The sequence below is a fragment of the Canis aureus genome, chromosome X (genome assembly GCF_053574225.1).
Source record: "Canis aureus isolate CA01 chromosome X, VMU_Caureus_v.1.0, whole genome shotgun sequence".
Lineage (NCBI taxonomy): Eukaryota > Metazoa > Chordata > Mammalia > Carnivora > Canidae > Canis > Canis aureus.
Window position 1 is genome coordinate 52,896,823 of NC_135649.1, and position 23,917 is coordinate 52,920,739.

Consider the following 23,917-nt stretch of genomic DNA (forward strand, 5'->3'; position numbering starts at 1 on the left):
AAGTATGCACATCTGGAGCAACAAGCTTATCTATTTACCAAGGTCTTTGGTACCCGAGTCTGTCTTGCATGCTGAGAAAGGGGAACTTTGGAGGGTTTCACAAACCTGCTAAAAATAAACACCTTCTTGGCTTTGTTTTGCTCATGCTATAAAATGTTGTAAACCCTTGAATAAAGCTGGCACTGCTTGGACATCATCCACTGTGTCCCTCCTGTCCCCATCTCTTTACTTTTCTTTTATTTTCCTCATCCCCTTATCCTCAGGACCCTGATCGTGTTGCTGCAGTGCAGGCAACAGGGCCCCTCCCCCTTGGATGCTTGCTTATTTATTTATTTATTTATTTATTTATTTATTTATTATTTATTTTTTTTTTTCCCGTCCTCCTACCTTGATAGAAGTGCAAACTCTTCTCACTGTAGCATTCCAGCTGTTCTCTCTTTAAATCTCAGACCAAATTTGTAGGTTTTCAGGATGATTTGAAAGTTATCTAGGTAAGTTGGTGGGGCAGGCGACTTGGGGACTCTACTCTTCCTCCATCTTGCCCTGCCTCCTCCACTTTTAATTCTTTGAGAAACCTCCACACTGTTTTTCACAGTGGCTGCACCAATTTACATTTCCACCAAAGTGTACAAAGTTTCCTTTTTTCCACATCCTTGCCAAAACTTGCCATTTCTTGTCTTTTTAATTCTAGCCATTATGACAGGTGTAAGATGATATCTTACTGTGATTTTATTTTGCATTTCCCTGATGATGAGTAATGCTACACATCTTTTCGTGTGTCTATTTGCCATCTGTTTGTCTTCTTTGGAAAAATAGATGTTCAGGATATCCATACTTTTTTTAATTGGCTGATTTGCATTTTGGTGTTGAGTTGTATGAGTTCTTTATTATATTTTTCATATTAAGCCCTTATCAGATTTATTATTTGCAAAATCTATCATTCTGTAGGTTGCTTTTTTGTTTTATTGATGTTTTCTTTAATTATGCAAAAGCTTTTTAGTTTGATGTAGTTCCAAATGTTTACTTTTGCTTTGTGTCCCTTTCCTATGGCAACAAATAAAGAAAAATATTGCTAAAGCTGATGTCTAAGAATTTATTGGCTATATTTTCTTAAGGTGTTTTATGATTTCACATATCACGTTTAGGTCTTTAATCACTTTTAAATTTATATTTATGTATGGTGCAAGAAAATGGTCCAGTTGTATTCTTTTGCATTTAGCTGCAAATTTTTCCCAACACTTTATTAAAAAGACTCTTTTCCTCAGTTTGTATCCCTGCCTCTTTCCCCATACACTAATTTACCATATAAGCATAGTATATTTCTGGGCTTTCTATTCTGTTCCATTGATCTATGTGTCTATTTTTGTGCCAATAACATACTTTTTTGATTGCTATAACTTTGTAGTATAGTTTTAAATCTGGGATTCGGATTCCTTCAGCATTGGTCTTCTTTCTCAAGATGGCTTTGGCTATTTTGGTCTTATGGAGTCCATAAAAATTTTACAATTATTTGTTCTAGTTCTGTGAAAAATACTATTGGTGTTTAATAGTGATTGCATTAAATCTATGTACTGCTGTAGGTTGTAGTGACATTTTAACAATATTAATTCTTCTAATCCATGAGCATGATACATCTTTCTATTTATTTGTGTCATTTTCAATTTCTTTCATCAATGTCAGCTTTCAAAATATAGGTCTTTTATTTCCACTATTAAACTTTGCCTAGGTATTTTATTCTTTTTAATGCGATTGTAAATGGGATTGTTTTCTAATTTCTCTTTTTGGTACTTTTTTATTAGTGCACAGAAATGCTACAGATTTCTATATATTGATTTTGTATCCTGCAACTGTTTTTTTTGTTTTAGTATTTATTAGAACTTATTTATTAGTTCTAACAGATTTTCTTGGTAGAATCTTTAGGGTTTTCTACATATAGTACTATGTCATCTGAAAATAGTGACAGTTTTACTTCTTCTTTACCAGTGTGGACGTCTTTTATTTATTTTTCTTGTCTGATTGCTGTGACTAGGACTTCCAGTACTATGCTGAACAATTGTGAGCAGAGCTAAAATCCTTGTCTTATTCCTGATTTTGGAGGAAAATCTTTAAGCTTTTCACCATTAAGTATGTTAGCTGTGGGGTTGTTACTTATGGTCTTTTTTTTTTTTAATTTTTTTTTCTGCATCCATTGAGGTGATTATATGATTTTTATCCTTAGTTTTGTTAATGTGATTAATTATTGGTGAATACTGAAACATTCTTGGAATATCCTTGCATCCCTGGAATAAATCCCACTTGATAGGTGTGAATGATCCTTTTGGGATATTGTTAAATTCAGTTGGCTAATATTTTATTGAGAATTTTTGCATCTATGTTTTTCAGGATATTGTTCTGTAAATTTCTTTTTTGTGGCAGCCTTTTCTGGTTTGGTTATCCGAATAATGCTGGCCTCATATTTAGAAGCATTTCCTCCTCTTCAATTTTTGGAATCCTTTGAGAATGATATGTATTAATTCTTCTTCAAATTTTGGTCAAATTCACCTTTAAAGCCATCTGGTCCTGGAGTTTTGTTTGTTGGGACTTTTTTGATTACTGATTCAATTTCATTACAAGTAATTGATCTATTCAGGATTTCTGTTTGTTCCTGATTCACTTTTGGAAAATTGTATATTTCTAGGAATTTCTCTATTTCTTCTGGGTTGTCCAATTTGTTGGCTTATGATTTTTTGTAGTAGTCTCCTATAATGTTTTGTATTTCAGTGGTGTCATTTGTAACTTCTTTTTTTTTCTCAATGAGTCTGGCCAAAGGTTTATCAATTTTGTTTATCTTTTCTTTTTTTTTAGATTTTATTTATTTATTCATGAGAGACATGGATAGAGAGAGAGGCAGAGACATAGTCAGAGGGAGAAGCAGGCTCCATGCAGGATCCCAATGTGGGACTCAATCCAGGGACTCCAGGATTATGCCCTGAGCCAAAGACATACACTTAACTGCTGAGCAACCCAGGCACCCCTGTTTATCTTTTCAAAGCTCTTATTAATTGTTTTTTTTATTTTTTTTACTCAGGATTTCTTATATTTCTACTCTGATCTATATAATAATAATTATTCATGAAAGTGTCTTTTAAAATTATTCCTGCGTATTTTTCTTTAAATGTTTATTAAATTCTAGTCTTAGCACATTGTGATTAATTAATATGATCTTTATTAGCCATATTAAGTAGAAAAAAATAATATATAATTTCATATTAATCAGGTTATCAAAACAAACTTGAAACATTACAGAAAATATATATTATTTTCAACCATCCATTTTACTTTTATAAAACTGATCACACATTAGATTCTAAAAGAAAACTAATTCCAAAAAGCAGAAGTAGGAAAGATATCATTTTTTTCTTATACAATTTCTTAAATAACCATTATTATAGGTATTAGTATAAAGATCAGAGTAGAAATATAAGAAATCATTACCAAAAAATGAAACTGAGAGCTTTGAAAAGATAATGTTAGCATGTATAAGAATCACCTGGAATACTTGTTAAAATGCAAACTTAAGAGCTTTAGAATATATCAGAGATGATGTCAGGAATTTACATTTTTAATAAGCACTCTGATGCAGGTAATGCAAGGACTAAACTTTCAGATACACTAATGAAGTGTCTTTGAGGTTCTCAAGTTATAATGACCTGGGTCCAAATCTCAGTTATGCCTTTACCAGGGAGAACCTTGATCAAATTATTAAACGTCTCTATGCTCAATTGTTTCATATCCAAAATGAGAATAACCATGTCTGCCACATCGTATTATTTTGAACATTAAGTTAGCTAACACATGCAGAAATTGTAGTGTAGTACCTGGTCAAATTGTTCATTATTATAAAGGCCCATACCTCTATTTTCATTAATCATATACTATTAAATCAATGTAAAATAAACTGCATTACTTATTGAATTATACTTTGATTATTATTATTAATGATCATCTATACATTTTTATTTGCATTTTTCTTTTAAGAAATATTTTTACTTTTTAAGAGACTTTATTTTATGCCTTATAAGTTGCAGATAATTGTATTTTTCTTTTGTCAGTTGAGTCTAAACTTTGTCATTGTTATTTATTTCATAATCATAAACTTAACTCTGTAATCCATCTAGACTTGGAGAGGAGTAAGGAAATACGGATCTCATAGAACCACAATGAGAGCCCAAAGATTATTGGATATTTTGAGCAGATGGTGGTGAAGGAGTGCTCTCCTGAGCTACAGAAGTAATGATCTGGTAGTTAAGATAAAACACAAGTCAAATTTATCAGATTTGTTCACAGTCAGCAATGGCAATCTTCGTGCTGGTCTTGCCACTCCTGGAACCAAATCTCTCCATGTGTTCCATGATATTCATGCCCACTTTCACCTTGCCAAAGACCCATGCTTTCCATTCAACCACTCAGTTTTGGCAATGCAGATGAAAACCTGGAAACCATTTGTTTTGGGTCCAGCATTTGACATGGACAAGATGCCAGGAACCATATACTTCAGGATGAAATTCTCATTACCAAATTTCTCCCCATAGGTGGACTTGCTGCCAGTGTCATTATAGCATATGAAGTCACCACCTTGGCACAAAAATCCCTGAATAATCCTGTGAAAGTAGGGACCTTTATAACCAAATCCTTTCTCCTCAGTTCTCAGAGTATAAAAGTTTTCTGCTGTCTTTGGAAATTCGTCTGCAAACAGCTTGAAGGAGACACAGCTTAAGGGCTCATATCCATGGCAATGTCAAAGAACACAGTGGGGTTGACCATGGATGGGCGGTGGGGTCTGCTAGGCTAAGTCTGAAACTTTTATTGAGAGGACTTAACTAATTTACATTGGCTTTATCTTCTATAAACTCCTTTGCTTTAATGTTTTCATATTTTCATGCTGTTTGTTTTGTTCTATTTACAATATTTTTCTTTCCTTTTTTGTTTAGATATTTGGAAGAAATTAACCACCCTTTAAATTTACCTATGTGTTTTAAATGTGGTACTTATATTTCTCTTATCAATGTTTTTTTTTTAAACATTTTTTTTTATTTATTTATGATAGTCATACAGAGAGAGAGAGAGGCAGAGACACAACAGGCAGAGGGAGAAGCAGGCTCCATGCACCGGGAGCCTGATGTGGGATTCGATCCCGGGTCTCCAGGATCGCGCCCTGGGCCAAAGGCAGGCGCCAAACTGCTGCGCCACCCAGGGATCCCTCTCTTATCAATGTTAAGTAAAACTGGTGTTTCTTGATTTCTCCCCTTCTCCCAAAACTCTCTCTACTATAAATAAAGTAATGTTTTGCATAGCTAGATATTCATAAGACTTATTTTTAAATTTTAAAAGTTTCAACCAGGACATGTCTGGTCCTGCTTATCTCATTTATTTTGTATTATATTGACACTTTTAAGCTCAGAGTTTCTACTAAACATTTTTTTTATTTTACTTGATCTGTTCTTCATGTGATTGGAAAATTTGGATTTCCTAGAGCCATTCTCCATATTGTATCACTTTTTTCCATTTTCTAATAATTTTTTTAAAAGTCTTCTTGGACATGACTCTTACTCCTAAATAGCACCAACCCCTCCAATATTATTTTTCACATCCCCTACTGTATTCAAAAGGATTTTCTCAAACTTTACAAAATATATAACCCATCTCTAACGTGGGACATATGTGGATAAAATGGAGCTGATTAAATCACAATACACAGATCAATATGTATTTCCTAAAAGGACTGAGCTATAGTATTTACAAGAATGAAGTTTTAAATGTCATAAGCTTGCTTTGTCTTTCAATCCTTTAATGTGTGCCTAGTTGGTGGAATAATTTCTGTATGGATGCCCTGAGCTTATTGTGTTGCCAGCAGAAATAAGGTCCACAAGATTTTGCCTACTTCAGCTTCATCTTGTTCCACTCTATAATTTTGTTATACTAAATTTCTTTCACTCTATCAAATTCTCTATCAGTTACAATAATTTTGATTTTAGGTAAGAGAAAACACTGACTCAAAACTCATGTAATGAGGAAACTTAACTCAAAATTGGAGGTCTAAAATTATGGCAAGCTCTAGCTATGCTAGAAATCGATAGCTACTCAATTATTATTGTGAAACCCTTCGATTCATTCCAGTTCTGTGCTAAGCTCTCTGCAGTTTGGCTTTATTCTAAGGTTGGTTATTTTCTGTGTAGCAAGATAATTGCCAGTGGAAATAAGGACTACAAGGTTTTTCTGTTTTTTGTTTTGTTTTGTTTTGTTTTGGCAACAGCAGCATCAGGAAAGGAGAGGAAAATCTCTCCTTGAAGCATGGGTTAGGTCTTTTTCTTTAAGTTTTATTGGGCTGATTTAGGCCAGATTCCAACTGCTGGACAAATAACAATTACCAAAGGAATGCCACACACACTGATTAGCTTAAACCAATCAGATTCTCCTAAACATCCAGAGATGAACATCCACGACTGAATATCTGACAAAATTGAAGTTACATTCAGAGTAAGAAAGGGGTAAGTGGATGTTGAGGAGGCAGTGAGCAGTTATCTACAATGAATGCTACCTTCTTTCTCAAGTCCTGATCTTTGCACACACTCTTCCATCTGCCCAAAATACTCTTTGCCTCCCTCTTACCTAACTTTTGCTTTTCTTTCAGCTCTCATCTTTATCACCCAGCTTTATTGAGATATAATTTATATCTAGCACTGTATACATTTAAGGTATACAGCATAATGACTTGACTTACATATTTTATGAAATGATTGCCATAAATTAACATCCATCATCTCATAGAGATATAAAATTTTGAAAAAAAAATGGGGTATTTTGCTTGTGATGAGAACCCTTAGGATTTACTCAACGATTTTCTTATACAAATATAGAGCAGTGTTAATTAGTTATTACATTACAATGCATATTACAATTACAGGGTTTATATTTATCTTACAACTAGAGGTTTGTGCCTTGTGACCACCTTCATTGATTCCTCTAACCCCCACTTTGGTAATCACAAGTCTGATCTCTTTTTCTAGAAGTTTGTTGTTTTCTTCTTTTTCTCACATTGCATATATAAGTGAGATCATACAGTAGTTGTGTTTTGCTGTCTATTTCACTTAACATAAAGTCCTCAAGGTCCATCCACATTGTCACATATAACAGGATTTCCTTATTTTTTAAGGATGAATAATGCAGCATTGTGTATATATACCACAACTTCTTTATCCATTCGTCCATTGGTAGATACTTAGGTTGTTTTCATGTCTTGACTATAGGTTGTTTTCATGTCTTGACTATTGTAAATAATGCTGCTATGAACATGAGAATGCAGATATCTCTTTGACATATTGTTTTCATTTCCTTTGGACATATTCCCAGAAGTGGAATTGCTGAAACTTATGGTAGTTCTATTTTTAACTTTTTCAGGAATGTCCATAATGCTTTCCATAGTGGCTGTGCCAATTTACACTCCCACCAACAGTGCACAAGTATACCCTTTTCTCTACATCCTTGCCAGCATTTGCTATCTCTTATCCTTTTGACAATAACTATTATAATAGGAATGAAGTAATATCTCATTGTGGTTTTGATTTGCATTCCCTAATGGTTAGTGACGTTAAGCACTTTTTTATGTACCTGTTGGCTATTCATATATCTCCTTTGCAAAAATACCTATTCATGTCCTTTGACCATTTTTAAATTGAATTATTTATTTTTTCTACTATTGACTTTTATGAGTTCTCTGTATATATTGAATATTAACTCCCTATCAGATATATAGTTTGCAAATATTTTTTCACATTCTGTAAGTTGTCTTTTTAGTTTATTGTGTTTTTTTAAGATTTTATTTATTTACTCATGAGACACACACACACACACAGAGAGAGAGAGAGAGAGAGAGAGGCAGAGATACAGAGAGAGAAGCAGGCTCCATGCAGGGAGCCTGACATGGGACTCCATTCTGGGACTCCAGGATTATGCCCTGGGCTGAAGGCGGTACTAAACCGCTGAGCCACCCAAGACTACCCTGTCTTCTTATTTTGTTGACCTTTTTTCTTACTGTGAAGATTTTTTTATATAGTCTAACTTATTTTTTTATTTTGTTGCTTATGCTTTAAGTGTCAGATTCAAAAAGTCATTGCCAAGTCCCATGTCAAAGAAGTTTTTTTATTCTTTCCCTTTGTCTAGGATTTTTATGGTTTCCACTCTTACATTTAAGTCTTTAATCCATTTTGAGTTAATTTTTGTGAGTGGTATAAGGTAGGTGTTTTGTTCTTAATAAGTGCTTGTGAATGTGAAATAAAAATAACATAGTCTAATGGGCAATCAGGCAAGATTGAATGCTTCAGTTAATTTGGTTAACTGTTTTAAGGAGGGAGAAATTTAAAACATTTTCTACTACCTATAGTTTTCTGTTCTCTTATAAAAATATGTAAGTGAAAGAGTGACAAATACAAAATAACTGAAACTAGAATGATGTATTTGTTGTTAAAAGCACACATAAACACTATTAGGATAGTCTGTATCCTTGATTTGTAGTCATAGCCATATTCATAAAAGGCTCAAGGACTTAGCATGCTTAATAAATTTAATTCAAAAATGTTTACACTGAGGAGGGCACTTGATGGGATGAGCACTGGGTGTTATACTCTATGTTGTCAAATTGAACTTAAATAAAAACAAATGAAAACAAAACAAAACAAAAATGTTTAGAACCAAAGATAAATTGTGATTACAGTTTACAAGGTTGGCTCATAAAAGGTAGTAAAACTAGCATAATGTCAATAATATAACTGAATATGGAGCTCTAGCTCTACTTTGATTCCTGACTCACTTGCAAAATATATAAAACTAAAAGATGAATGCAATCATTATTTCTTCCTACCCTGTGCCAAGCACCATTCAAGGCACTAAAAGTGCAGTGTTCAATAATGCAAGCAAGGTCTATGCCCTCAGTGAGTTTTTATTCCATTGGAACAACACATATAAACAATCAGATGCACTGCAATATAGTTATCATATAATAAGTAACAGGATAGGTAAGTACTGGGTGCTCTAGGAGAACAGATGAAAAATAATGAAACCAGAAGGAGGAATCAAATATCTCCTTGAGAAACTAACCTAATATTTTTTTTTTTTAAATTTTTATTTATTTATGATAGTCACAGAGAGAGAGAGAGAGGCAGAGACACAGGCAGAGGGAGAAGCAGGCTCCATGCACCGGGAGCCCGATGTGGGATTCGATCCCGGGTCTCCAGGATCGCGCCCTGGGCCAAAGACAGGCGCTAAACCACTGCGCCACCCAGGGATCCCTAACCTAATATTTATACAGGGGGATATATATAATATATTATACATATAATAATATGATTAGATTTATATCTTCTTAAAAGAATATTAGCAATTGATGTATAGAAACCCAGGAGAAGAGACAGAGTAAAGTCAGGTTGCCCAGTTAGGATAAAATCCACTTCATTCCTTCCCCATATTTTAATTTGTAGAGCATTGTGCAGTGTAATAAATACTATCTATAAGTCAGTAATTTATTTGATCCTTTCAATTAGTCAGGAAAGCCTGGCGTGCTTCAGTAACAACAACAACACCACCAACAACAAAACCAGAACTACCCTATGATCCAACAATTGTACTTTTGTAAATTGGGTATTTACTAAAAAAATACATAAACATTAATACAAAAGTGTTTATAGCAGCATTATTTACAAAAGCCAAATTATAAAAGCAGCCCAAGTATCCATCAGTAGGTGAATAAAGAAGAAATGATGTATGTATGCAATGGAATATTATTCCACCATAGAAAGAAATGAAATCTTGTCATTTGCAACAACATGAATGGAGCTAGGATTTATCATGCTAAGTGAAATAAATCAGTCAGAGAAAGACTGATACCATATGATTTCACTCAAGTGGAATTGAAGAAACAAAACAAATTAGCAAAGGCAGAGAGAGAGAGAGAGAGAGAGAGAGAGAGAGAGAGAAGGAAACAGATTCTTAATTATAGAGAAGAAACTGATGGTTACCAGAGGGGAGGTGGTGGAGGATGGGTGAAATAGGTGATGGGGATTAAAGAGTACATTTATCATAATGAGCCCTGAGTAATGTATAGAGTTGTTGAATCACTAAATTGTATACCTGAAACTAAGAAAACCCTGTATGTTAACTATACTGGAATTAAATTAAAAACTTAATTTAAAAAAAATAGATATCTCTTCAAAGAGGCTATACAAATGGTAGCATAATGCCCCCAGGACAGGAAAGACCCACCTGGAGAAGCAGGAGCTTCACCAATCTTCCCGGGCAGAAAGGCGCTCCCAGGGAGTTACAGCAGGACCCCAGGAGGGGCAGGGATGACCTCAGGCTCCCAGGGGCATTAACAGAGGACCTGTACCTTGGGGAGAGTGCGCCACACCCCGGCCGAGCTCCCTAAATGGCTGCAGCAGGCACGCCCGGCTGGACCCAGAAGCTGCATGGAGGCGGCTCCGGGAGAGGCTCCACGCAGAGGGGGCTACTCGGCTGGGGAGTGCGAATCCAATAGCACAGGCCCAGGAGCACAGGGCGCGGGGGACACAGCCCACCATCCGGCGCTCCCCCCAGGACAGGCAGAATCCAGGAGGGCACAGGAAAGCAAGGACACTCCTGCCCCGAGCTGAGCAGTTCAACGGCCCCACCCACGGAGCATCCAGGCCCCTGCAGGCTGAGAGCTCCTTAGTTACTGCAGGAGCTGAATCTAGGGCTGGAGAGCTGGCCGCCGCCACTGTGGTTGTTCCTCCTGGGGCCTCACAGGATAAACAACCCCCACTGAGCCCTGCACAAGGCAGGGGGCTGAGCAGCTCCCCCAAGTGCTAACACCTGAAAATCAGCACAGCAGGCCCCTCCCCCAGAAGACCAGCTAGACAGACAGGGGAAAAACAAATTATTGACCAAGCAGCACTGGAAAGTTCCAGGGGAAGTCGAGGGACTTACAGTATACAGAATCAGAGGATACTCCCCTTGTTGTTTGTTTGTTTGTTTCTTTTTTGATTTCTGTTTGCTTCCCACCCCTTTTTCTTTTATTCTTTTCTTCTCTTTTTTCCCTTTTATTCTTTTTTTTTCTTCCTTTATTCTTTTTTCTTTTTTCTTCTTCTTTCCTTCTTTCTCTTCTTTCTTTTTCTCCTTTTCCCAACAACTTGTTTTTGGCCCATCTGCACTGAGCAAAAATGATTAGAAGGAAAACCTCACCTCAAAAGAAAGAATCAGAAACAGTCCTCTCTCCCACAGAGTTACAAAATTTGGATTACAATTCGATGTCAGAAAGCCAATTCAGAAGCACTATTATAAAGCTACTGGTGGCTCTAAAAAAAGGAAAAAGGACTCAAGAGACTTCATGACTGCAGAATTTAGATCTAATCAGGGAGAAATTAAAAATCAATGGAATGAGATGCAATCCAAACTAGAAGTCCTAACGATGAGGGTTAGCGAGGTGGAAGAACGAGTGAGTGACATAGAAGACAAGTTGATAGCAAAGAGGGAAACTGAGGAAAAAAGAGACAAACAATTGAAAGACCATGAGGATAGATTAAGGGAAATAAGTGACAGCCTGAGGAAGAAAAACCTACGTTTAATTGGGGTTCCCGAGGGCGCCAAAAGGGACAGAAGTCCAGAATGTGTATTTGAACAAATCATAGCTGAAAACTTTCCTAATCTGTGAAAGGAAACAGGGATTCAGATACAGGAAATAGAGAGATCCCCCCGTAAAATCAATAAAAACTGTTCAACACCTCGACATTTAATAGTGAAGCTTGTAAATTCCAAAGATAAAGAGAAGATCCTTAAAGCAACAAGAGACAAGAAATCCCTGACTTTTATGGGGAGAAGTATTAGGGTAACAGCAGACCTCTCCACAGACACCTGGCAGGCCAGAAAGGGCTGGCAGCATATATTCAGGGTCCTAAATGAGAAAAACATGCAACCAAGAAGACTTTATCCAGCAAGGCTCTCATTCAGAATGGAAGGAGAGATAAAGAGCTTCCAAGACAGGCAGGAACTGAAAGAATATGTGACCTCCAAACCAGCTCTGCAAGAAATTTGAAGGGGGACTTGCAAAATTCCCCTTTAAGAAGAAGTCCAATGGAACAATCCACAAAAAGAGGGACTGAATAGATATCATGATGACACTAAACTCATATCTGTCAATAGTAACTCTGAATGGGAACGGGCTTAATGACCTCATCAAAAGGCGCAAGGTTTCAACTGGATAAAAAAGCAGGACCCATATATTCGCTGTCTACAAGAGACTCATTATAGATAGAAGGACACCTACAGCCTCAAAATAAAAGGTTGGATAACCATTTGCCATTCAAATGGTCCTCACAAAAAGCAGGGGTAACCATCCTTATATCAGATGAACTAAAATTTACCCCGAAGACTGTAGTGAGAGATGAAGAGGGACACTATCTCATACTTAAAGGATGTACCCAACAAGAGGACTTAACAATCCTCAATATATATGCCCCGAATGTGGGAGGTGCCAAGTATATCAATCAATTAATAACCAAAGTTAAGACATACTTAGATAATAATACACTTATACTTGGTGACTTCAATCTAGCATTTTCTACACTCAATAGGTCTTCTAAACACAACGTCTCCAAAGAAACAAGAGCTTTAAATGATACACTGGACCAGATGGATTTCACAGATATCTACAGAACTTTACATCCAAACCCAACTGAATACACATTCTTCTCAAGTGCACATGGAACTTTCTCCAGAATAGACCACACACTGGGTCACAAATCAAGTCTGAACTGATACGAAAAGATTGGGATCATCCCCTGTGTATTCTCAGACCATAATGCCTTGAAATTAGAACTAAATCACAACAAGAAGTTTGGAAGGACTTCAAACACGTGGAGGTTAAGGACCATCCTGCTAAAAGATGAAAGGGTCAGCCAGGAAATTAAGGAAGAATTAAAAAGATTCATGGAAATTAATGAGAATGAAGATACAACCCTTCAACATCTTTGGGATGCAGCAAAAGCAGTCCTGAGGGGGAAATACATCGCAATACAAGCATCCATTCAAAAACTGGAAAGAACTCAAATACAAAAGCTAACCTTACACCTAAAGGAGCTATAGAAAAAAACATCAAATAGATCCTACACCCAGCAGAAGAAGAGAGTTAATAAAGATTAGAGCAGAACTCAACAAAATCGAGACCAGAAGAACTGTGGAACAGATCAATAAAACCAGGAGTTGGTTCTTTGAAAGAAATAATAAGATTGATAAATCATTAGCCAGCCTTATTAAAAAGAAGAGAGAGAAGACTCAAATTAATAAAATCATGAATGAAAAAGGATTGATCACTACCAACACCAAGGAAATACAAACGATTTTAAAAGCATATTCTGAACAGATATACCCCTATAAATTAGGCAATCTGGAGGAAATGGACGCATATCTGGAAAGCCACAAACTACCAAAACTGGAACTGGAAGAAATAGAAACCTGAGTAGGCCAATAACCAGGGAGGAAACTGAAGCAGTCATCAAAAACCTCCCAAGATACAAAAGTCCAGGGCCAGATGGCTTCCCAGGGGAATTCTACCAAACGTTTAAAGAAGAAACCATACCTATTCTATGAAAGTTGTTCGGAAAGATAGAAAGAGATCAAGTACCTACCAACTTATTCTATGAGGCAGGCATCACCTTAATTCCAAAACCAGACAAAGACCCCACCAAAAAGGAGACTTACAGACCAATATCCCTGATGAACATAGATGCAAAAATTCTCAACAAGATACTAGCCAATAGGATACAACAATACATTAAGATTATTCACCATGACCAAGTGGGATTTTTTCCCAGGATGCAAGGCTGGTTCAACACTCATAAAACAGTCAATGTGATTCATCATATCAGCAAGAGAAAAACCAAGAAGCATATGATCCTCTCAATAGATGCAGAGAAAGCATTTGACAAAATACAGCATCCATTCCTGATCAAAACTCTTCAGAGTGTAGGGATAGAGGGAACATTCCTCGACATCTGAAAAGCCATCTATGAGAGCCCACAGCAAATATCATTCTCAATGGGGAAGCACTGGGAGCCTTTCCCCTAGGATCAGGAACAAGACAGGGATGTCCACTCTCACCACTGCTATTCAACATAGTACTAGAAGTCCTGGCCTCAGCAATCAGACAACAAAAAGACATTAAAGGCATTCAAATTGGCAAAGAAGAAGTCAAACTCTCCCTCTTCGCCGATGACATGATACTCTACATAGAAAACCCAAAGGCCTCCACCCCAAGATTGCTAGAACTCATACAGCAATTTGGTAGCGTGGCAGGATACAAAATCAATGCCCAGAAATCAGTGGCATTTCTGTACACTAACAATGAGACTGAAGAAAGAGAAATTAAGGAGTCAATCCCATTTACAATTGCACCCAAAAGCATAAGATACTAGGAATAAACCTCACCAAAGAGGTAAAGGATCTATTCCCTAAAAACTATAGAACACTTCTGAAACAAATTGAGGAAGACACAAAGAGATGGAAAAGTATTCCATGCTCATGGATTGGCAGAATTAATATAGTGAATATGTCAATGTTACCCAGGGCAATTTACACTTTTAATGCAATCCCTATCAAAATACCGTGGACTTTCCTCAGAGAGTTAGAACAAATTATTTTAAGATCTGTGTGGAATCAGAAAAGACCCCGAATAGCCAGGGGAATTTTAAAAAAGAAAAGCATAGCTGGGGGCATCACAATGCCAGATTTCAGGTTGTACTACAAAGCTGTGGTCATCAAGACAGTGTGGTTCTGGCACTAAAACAGACACATAGATCAATGGAACAGAATAGAGAACACAGAAGTGGACCTTGAACTTTATGGCCAACTAATATTCGATAAAGGAGGAAAGACTATGCATTGGAAGAAAGACAGTCTCTTCAATAAATGGTGCTGGGAAAATTGGACATCCACATGCAGAAGAATGAAACTAGACCACTCTCTTGCACCATACACAAAGGTAGACTCAAAATGGATGAAAGATCTAAATGTGAGACAAGATTCCATCAAAACCCTAGAGGATAACACAGGCAACACCCTTTTTGAACTCAGCCACAGTAACTTCTTGCAAGATACATCCACGAAGGCAAAAGAAACAAAAGCAAAAATGAACTATTGGGACTTCATCAAGATAAGAAGCTTTTGCACAGCAAAGGATACAGTCAACAAAACTCAAAAGACAACCCACAGAATGGGAGAAGATATTTCCAAATGACATATTAGATAAAGGGCTAGTTTCCAAGATCTATAAAGAACTCATTAAACTCAACACCAAAGAAACAAACAATCCAATCATGAAATGGGCAAAAGACATGAAGAGAAATCTCACAGAGGAAGACATAGACATGGCCAACATACACATGAGAAAATGCTCTGCATCACTTGCCATCAAGGAAATACAAATCAGAATCACAATGAGATACCACCTCACAGCAGTGAGAATGGGGAAAATTAACAAGGCAGGAAACCACAAATGTTGGAGAGGATGTGGAGAAAAGGGAACCCTCTTACACTGTTGGTGGGAATGTGAACTGGTGCAGCCACTCTGGAAAACTGTGCGGAGGTTCCTCAAAGAGTTAAAAATAGACCTGCCCCACGACCCAGCAATTGCACAGTTGGGGATTTACCTCAAAGATACAGATGCAATGAAATGCCTGGACACCTGCACCCCGATGTTTATAGCAGCAATTTCCACAATAGCCAAACTGTGGAAGGAGCCTCGGCGTCCATCAAAAGATGAATGGATAAGGAAGATGTGGTTTATGTATACAATGGAATATTACTCAGCCATTAGAAACGACAAATACCCACCATTTGCTTCAAAGTGGATGGAACTGGAGGGTGTTATGCTGAGTGAAGTAAGTCAATTGGTAAGGACAAACATATGTTCTCATTCATTTGGGGAATATAAATAATAGTGAAAGGGAATATAAGGGAAGGGAGAAGAAATGTGTGGGAAATATAGAAAGGGAGACAGAACATAAAGACTCCTAACTCTGGGAAATGAACTAGGGGTGGTGGGAGGAGAGGAGGGCAGGGGATGGGGATGAATGGGTGACGGGCACTGAGGGGCCACTTGATGGGATGAGCACTGGTTGTTATTCTGTATGTTGGTAAATGGAACACCAATAAAAAATAAATTTATTATAAAGAAAAAGAAGGTTTCAACTGAAAGGAGGCACCAACTCCTGGTCTATATTCAATTGCAATTTCCATGCTCATTTTTACTGTGCTGGTTATAGTAAACACTTTGTAGGGCAGCTGCCTAGCTCAGAATTTTTCCTTCTCTGAAAATGACCCCGTATATAAAGTAGTCACTCCTATCTTCTTCTGTCCAAAGCTGAGTGATTTAGGGGTAGATGTTAAAAATTGAAAAGCACTGATCTAGAAGGAAGATTCATGAAATGCACCTGATATTTCTCTGCAGCTACCTTTGTTCCTGGCCCCCTTGAGTTGGTTCTTCAATAATTCTAAGAAATATTTTAGTGACATTTCAGTATGCACACCCCATCAATGCCCACTATTTAAGTCAATGGGAGTGAGAGCCAATATTCTTTGAAGTCCTCTAGGTGATCCCAATGTTAAAATTAAATACAAAGTGGAGACTGGACTTGCAAATTCCCCAAGCAGGCATAAGCAAAACTAAATCTATCCAGTTTTATGTACATAAGCAAAACTTAACTTAGGTTATTTCCTGTAAATACCTCTAACAGTTATACAAGAAATTTAAGCTATCTTCTTAAAAGTGGCATGAGATAATCACTTTTAAATAATCTCCTGGGATCCCTGGGTGGCGCAGCGGTTTGGCGCCTGCCTTTGGCTCAGGGCGCAATCCTGGAGACCCGGGATCGAATCCCACGTCAGGCTTCCGGTGCATGGAGCCTGCTTCTCCCTCTGCCTGTGTCTCTGCCTCTCTCTCTCTCTGTGTGACTATTATAAATAAATTTAAAAAAAAATAAAAAAAATAATCTCCTACTGTCCAGATACCTCCATTGTAATAACTAATCACTGTAAACAATGAATGACTTCTTAATTTTAAGCTTGTAAACCATCCTGTATCTTCATGTCTCTAAGCTTTACATCAGTCTTTGAATTTGAAAGCACCCAGGGGTTGCTGGGTGGCTCAGAAGGTTGAGTGACAGACTCTTGGTTTTGGGCAAGGTTGTGATCACATTGGGTTCAGTGCATTGGCATACCAATGGCTTGAGATTCTCTCTCCCTCTCCCTCCCCTGGCTCTCTTTCTATTACTCTTGTTCTCAAATGAATAAGTAAACAAATAATTTTTTTTTAAAAAAACACCCAGTTTGCAAACGATTCTTATATGCATAATAAAGTCTTATGAAATGCTACTTACTGATTTAGTGGTTTTAATCTCACATTTTTTGGATTTTTGACACCAATATGCATCTAATTCTGAGAACAGTTACCCTACTCCAATTTAGGCAAACTTTAATAGGCATATGACTCACCTAAAGATATTGCTGAACTACATATTCTGATTCAGTAGATTTATGGTGGGGCCCCAAGATGCTTCATTTCCAGCAATTTCCCAGACTATATCAATGCCGTTGGTGAAAGGGTAACATTTACATAGCAAAGCTCTCTATGGTTTCTGTTGCTTGAAACCAAAAGAACCTTAATTAATACAGTACCTTTTCTCAGGTTGTAACTCCATCTTGTGAGGCCTTCTCTCATTTCTGCCTAGACCAATTATTCAAAAGCCAATCATTACCCTATTTCCTTGGTAAAGTTTTCTTTAAATTATTACAATACCCTCTTTATTGATGGCCTATAGTTCATATAGCCTCCATCATATAATATGACATTTAATTGTCCTGGATACCATCATTTCTCTCCCAAGGAGTGTGTGTTTATATTCTTTATTATACACACACACACACACACACACACACACACACATATTTTTAACTCACCATGACTTCCAATCTGGTAGTGGGAACTTGGCAAGTATTTAATTAATACTTACTGAATTGAAGGCATATGAAAAAGGAACATGTAGCCACCATTACCTGCATCCATGGTCCCTGCAAAAGTAGAAAAGATCATAAAACAGAATAGAAGAATGACCTAACATGTTTTATAGCCCTGGGCCCCAGAGGATAGATATATTTACATAAAGTTTTGGTGAGGAAAGTGGTTCACTGCCTAGGAAATAAAGATGGATCTGGCCATGCAGGAGTTTAGGTCATATGTGCAGAGCCTTAGATAACATAGATATCTTTCAGCAGAGGCAAAAGAACCACCCAGTCCCCTGGACTCAATGGTCTGCTTCAAGCCAAAGGAAGAAGAGGGGGTGAAGAAAGGAAATATCACAGAATGCTTGAGCTGAAAGCTATCACAGAGACCATCTTTTACCCAACCTTCTCATTTTAAGAATGAGGACATTGAGGCTCAAAAGTCCCTGGATTAGAGATGAACAAATCTTACCCTAGAACTCAGGTCTCCAACTTGCAGGACAATGCTGTTCCATGGCAGTAAATGTTCTGGTAGCAATTCTTAATCTACATAGGAACCTTCAGTCTCATAGTATTCTTTGTTGCCTTTGTCAGGGCTGAGAAATTCTGGCATTTTAGTGGAAAAGCCACAAAATAACAGAAGTATCCAGGCCCTCTGTTGTGTGGAGCAGAGTACAGCATAAATGAATGTGGTCTACTGTATACTGCCCTCCCTTCTGACTCCAGCTATCTTTGGTCCCCAGAAGAGCCATGACTTTAAATGGATTAATTCAACATAACTCTTTTGCTATGCTCTATTTTGGTATGAGTAGATTACAGAATTTCCCAAGGATGAAAGACTGGATGAATGAAGAATGCAATGAGCAAATATCTCTTAAATAGTGCAGCCCTCCCTCCAGGTACTCCTAGAATCTCTTTGGCATGCTCTTTACAGTGTAAAGTGGGTACTAACAAAACTGGTTCTGGAACCCCTGGGTGGCTTAGCAGTTGAGTGTCTGCCTTCAGTTCAAGGTATAATCCCTGAGACCCTGGATCAAGTCCCACATTGGGCTCCTCACAGGGAGCCTGATCTCCTTCTGCCTATGTCTCTGTCTCTGTCTGTCTGTCTGTCTCTCTCTCTCTGTGTCTCTCATGCATAAATAAAATCTTTAAAAAGGAAAAAAAACCTTGGTTCCTTAGAGCTTGATATTACATCATGACTCAAAGGAGTCTCAGAGAAACTGCTCCACTTCCTCATGAAGGAGGTAAGTAAAACCCTTCAAGAAAATTGTGTTGTTAACAGAAAAACAACAACGATAACAAAACCTTTCTAGCTGTGAATTCATTTCTACATGTGAAATAAAAATAACACCTGACAAGAGATGGCCATCTTGTTTTAGAGAGAATTGAGGATCTTTTTGAAGCCATAGTACATTGTGTTTTATCAGGAAAAAATAAAAGGGAAATTAAGCAGAGGGACTCAAAGAGAAATAAAATTGTCATTTTACAAATAGACATGAGACAAAGGATAAAAGGCCCATAAACCAGGGGCACCTGGGTGGCTCAGTGGTTGAGCATCTGCCTTTGGCTCGGGTTGTGATCCTGGGGTCCTGGGATCAAGTTCCCTCTGCCAATGTCTCTGCTTCTCTCTGTGTCTCTCATGAATAAGTAAATAAAATCTTTTTTAAAAATGGCCCACAAACATTCTTTTCCTACACTTTAGTTTATATTCTCTCATTTCAACACATGCATTATTATGTTCTAGCTTAACCCCACAATAAATAGCACCAATACTTATCAATACATCAATGATTTTTGTGGAAAAACAAGAATTATCAGAGCAATAGCCAATTTAATTTCCCTAAAAATAGGACATATATTCTTACTTTAAAAAATACAGGGAAAAGATTCTCAGTGAGTTGGTTTCAACAGTTTTGCTATAGTATACCATTATTTGAAAAAAGATGGCACTCAAGCTTTAAAACCCAGATAAATCTTATACTCCATCTTTATAAAACAAAAATAAACAAAATCTCCTGCTGTCTTCTAAAATGGTTACTTATTTAGTAAATCCACCTTTGCCTCAGTGAGGCACATTAGAGAATAATTAAACTCACTGGGTCTTCTCCATTTTGAAGGGACCTTGATTTAATGCTGCATGGGGAAGTAATTAGATGCACTTGAAACCATAGTCATGGGGAGAAAAGTAGGGCAGAATGTATTCCAAGAAGGGATTGCAGGCATCTTCAGTTACCACTATTACACAAAAAAAGAATCTAAAAATAAAAGTGGAGAACAGTCTGTAGAGTACTTTGTACTCAGTAGTTTATAGCTTATCTTGTCAGTCTAGTGTTTCTGCTGACAAATTCTGGGAATTCTCTACCCTCAAAATTAGGAAGTGCTTTGTAAAAAGTCTAATTCTAAGTTTCCATAGCTGAGAGAGACTGTAAACTTTGCTTTATGGGGGCATAGGGCTTTATTATTTTCTTTTCGTTTTTCTTTCCTTTTTTTCTTTCTTACTGCATTACCTGTGTCCCCTATGCCCACACTCATGACTCAAATTTGGAATGTGTAAATGGAAGGACAAAATGATTTCCATTGTAAAATTTGCATTCACAAATAAGCCAAACACTAAATGTATGAAGATAATAACAGTACAGTCATTAAGATTTCAGGTTCTGAAATTAGACAGATCTGAGTTTGTGTCCCCGATCTACTGTATGTTGCTTGGTGTTAGCTCCCGGTTCACCTTCTCACTTAGCTCATGTCTAAGTCTCATGGAGAACAGAGGCTGGGCTTTATTTTTTTTTAATAAAATAATTTTTATTGGTGTTCAATTTACCAACACACAGAATAACACCCAGTGCTCATCCCATCAAGTGTCCCCCTCAGTGCCCGTCACGCACTCACACCCACCCCCCACCCTCCTCCCCTTCCACCACCCCTAGTTCGTTTCCCAGAGTTAGGAGTCTTTATGTTCTGTCTCTCTTTCTGATATTTCCCACACATTTCTTCTCCCTTCCCTTATATTCCCTTTCACTATTATTTATATTCCCCAAATGAATGAGAACATATAATGTTTGTCCTTCTCCGACTGACTTACTTCACTCAGCATAATACCCTCCAGTTCCATCCACGTTGAAGCAAATGGTGGGTATTTGTCGTTTCTAATGGCTGAGTAATATTCCATTGTATACATAAACCACATCTTCCTTATCCATTCATCTTTCGATGGACACTGAGGCTCCTTCCACAGTTTGCCTATTGTGGACACTGCTGCTATAAACATCGGGGTGCAGGTGTCCCGGCGTTTCATTGCATCTGAATCTTTGGGGTAAATCCCCAACAGCGCAATTGCTGGGTCGTAGGGCAGGTCTATTTTTAACTCTTTGAGGAACCTCCACACAGTTTTCCAGAGTGGCTACACCAGTTCACATTCCCACCAACAGTGTAAGAGGGTTCCCTTTTCTCTGCCTCCTCTCCAACATTTGTGGTTTCCTGCCTTGTTAATTTTCCCCATTCTCACTGCTGTGAGGTGGTATCTCATTGTGGTTTTGATTTGTATTTCCCTAATGGCAAGTGATGCAGAGCATTTTCTCATGTACATGTTGGCCATGTCTATGTCTTCCTCTGTGAGATTTCTGTTCATGTCTTTTGCCCATTTCATGATTGGATTGTTTGTTTCTTTGGTGTTGAGTTGAATAAGTTCTTTATAGATCTTGGAAACTAGCCCTATTTCTGATACGTCATTTGCAAATATCTTCTCCCATTCTGTAGGTTGTCTTTGAATTTTGTTGACTGTATCCTTTGCTGTGCAAAAGCTGCTTCTCTTGATGAAATCCCAATAGTTCATTTTTGCTTTTGTTTCTTTTGCCTTCGTGGATGTATCTTGCAAGAAGTTACTGTGGCCAAGTTCAAAAAGGGTGTTGCCTGTGTTATCCTCTAGGATTTTGATCGAATCTTATCTCACATTTAGATCTTTCATCCATTTTGAGTTTATCTTTGTGTATGGTGCAAGGGAGTGGTCTAGTTTCATTCTTCTGCATGTGGATGTCCAAATTTCCCAGCACCATTTATTGAAGAGACTGTCTTTCTTCCAATGGATAGTCTTTCCTCCTTTATCGAATATTAGTTGGCCATAAAGTTCAAGGTCCACTTCTGTGTTCTCTATTCTGTTCCATTGATCTATGTGTCTGTTTTAGTGCCAGAACCACACTGTCTTGATGACCACAGCTTTGTAGTACAACCTGAAATCTGGCATTGTGATGCCCCCAGCTATGCTTTTCTTTTTTAAAATTCCCCTGGCTATTCGGGGTCTTTTCTGATTCCACACAGATCTTAAAATAATTTGTTCTAACTCTCTGAAGAAAGTCCACGGTATTTTGATAGGGATTGCATTAAACGTGTAAATTGCCCTGGGTAACATTGACATTTGCACAATATTAATTCTGCCCATTCATGATCATGGAATATTTTCCCATTTCTTTGTGTCTTCCTCAATTTCTATCAGAAGTGATCTATAGTTTTTAGGGAATAGATCCTTTGCCTCTTCGGTGAGGTTTATTCCTAGTATCTTATGCTTTTGGGTGCAATTGTAAATGGGATTGACTCCTTAATTTCTCTTTCTTCAGTCTCATTGTTAGTGTATAGAAATACCATTGATTTCTGGGCATTGACTTTGTATCCTGCCACATTACCAAATTGCTGTATGAGTTCTAGCAATCTTGGGGTGGAGACTTTTGGGTTTTCTATGTAGAATATCATGTCATCGGCGAAGAGGGAGAGTTTGACTTCTTCTTTGCCAATTTGAATGCCTTTAATGTCTTTTGGTTGTCTGATTGCTGAGGCTAGGACTTCCAGTACTATGTTGAATAGCAGTGGTGAGAGTGGACATCCCTGTCTTGTTCCTGATCCTAGGGGAAAGGCTCCCAGTGCTTCCCCATTGAGAATGATATTTGCTGTGGGCTTTTCGTAGATGGCTTTTAAGATGTTGAGGAATGTTCCCTCTATCCCTATGCTCTGAAGAGTTTTGATCAGAAATGGATGTTGTATTTTGTCAAATGCTTTCTCTGCATCTAATGAGAGGATCATATGGTTCTTGGTTTTTCTCTTGCTGATATGATGAATCACATTGATTGTTTTCCCGGTGTTGAACCAGGCTTGTGTCCCGGGGATAAATACTACTTGGTCATGGTGAATAATTTTCCTAATGTATTGTTGGATCCTATTGGCTAGTATCTTGTTGAGAATTTTTGCATCCATGTTCATCAGGGATATTGGTCTATAATTCTCCTTTTTGGTGGGGTCTTTGGTTTTGAATTAAGGTGATGCTGGCCTCATAGAACGAATTTGGAAGTACTCCATCTCTTTCTATCTTTCCAAACAGCTTTAGTAGAATAGGTATGATTTCTTCTTTAAATGTTTGATAGAATTCCCCTGAGAAGCCATCTGGCCCTGGACTCTTGTGTCTTGGGAGGTTTTTGATGACTGCTTCAATTTCCTCCCTGGTTATTGGCCTGTTCAGGTTTTCTATTTCTTCCTGTTCCAGTTTTGGTAGTTTGTGGCTTTCCAGGAATGTGTCCATTTCTTCTAGATTGCCTAATTTATTGGCGTAAGGCTGTTCATAATATTTTTAAAATCGTTTGTATTTCCTTGATGTTGGTCCTGACCAATCCTTTTTCATTCACGATTTTATTAATTTGAGTCTCCTCTCTCTTCTTTTTAATAAGGCTGGCCAGTGGTTTATCTATCTTATTAATTCTTTCAAAGAACCAACTCCTGGTTCTGTTGATCTGTTCCACAGTTCTTCTGGTCCCGATTTCGTTGAGTTCTGCTCGAATTTTAATTAACTCTCTTCTTCTGCTGGGTGTAGGGTCCATCT

The 23,917-nt window shown here is 37.5% G+C and overlaps 1 pseudogene; it reads right to left on the reverse strand.

Annotated features, from left to right (window-relative positions):
- Window positions 1-4,310: 4,310 nt before the first annotated feature.
- LOC144308409 (peptidyl-prolyl cis-trans isomerase A pseudogene) lies at window positions 4,311-4,803 on the reverse strand (annotated as a pseudogene).
- Window positions 4,804-23,917: the final 19,114 nt, after the last annotated feature.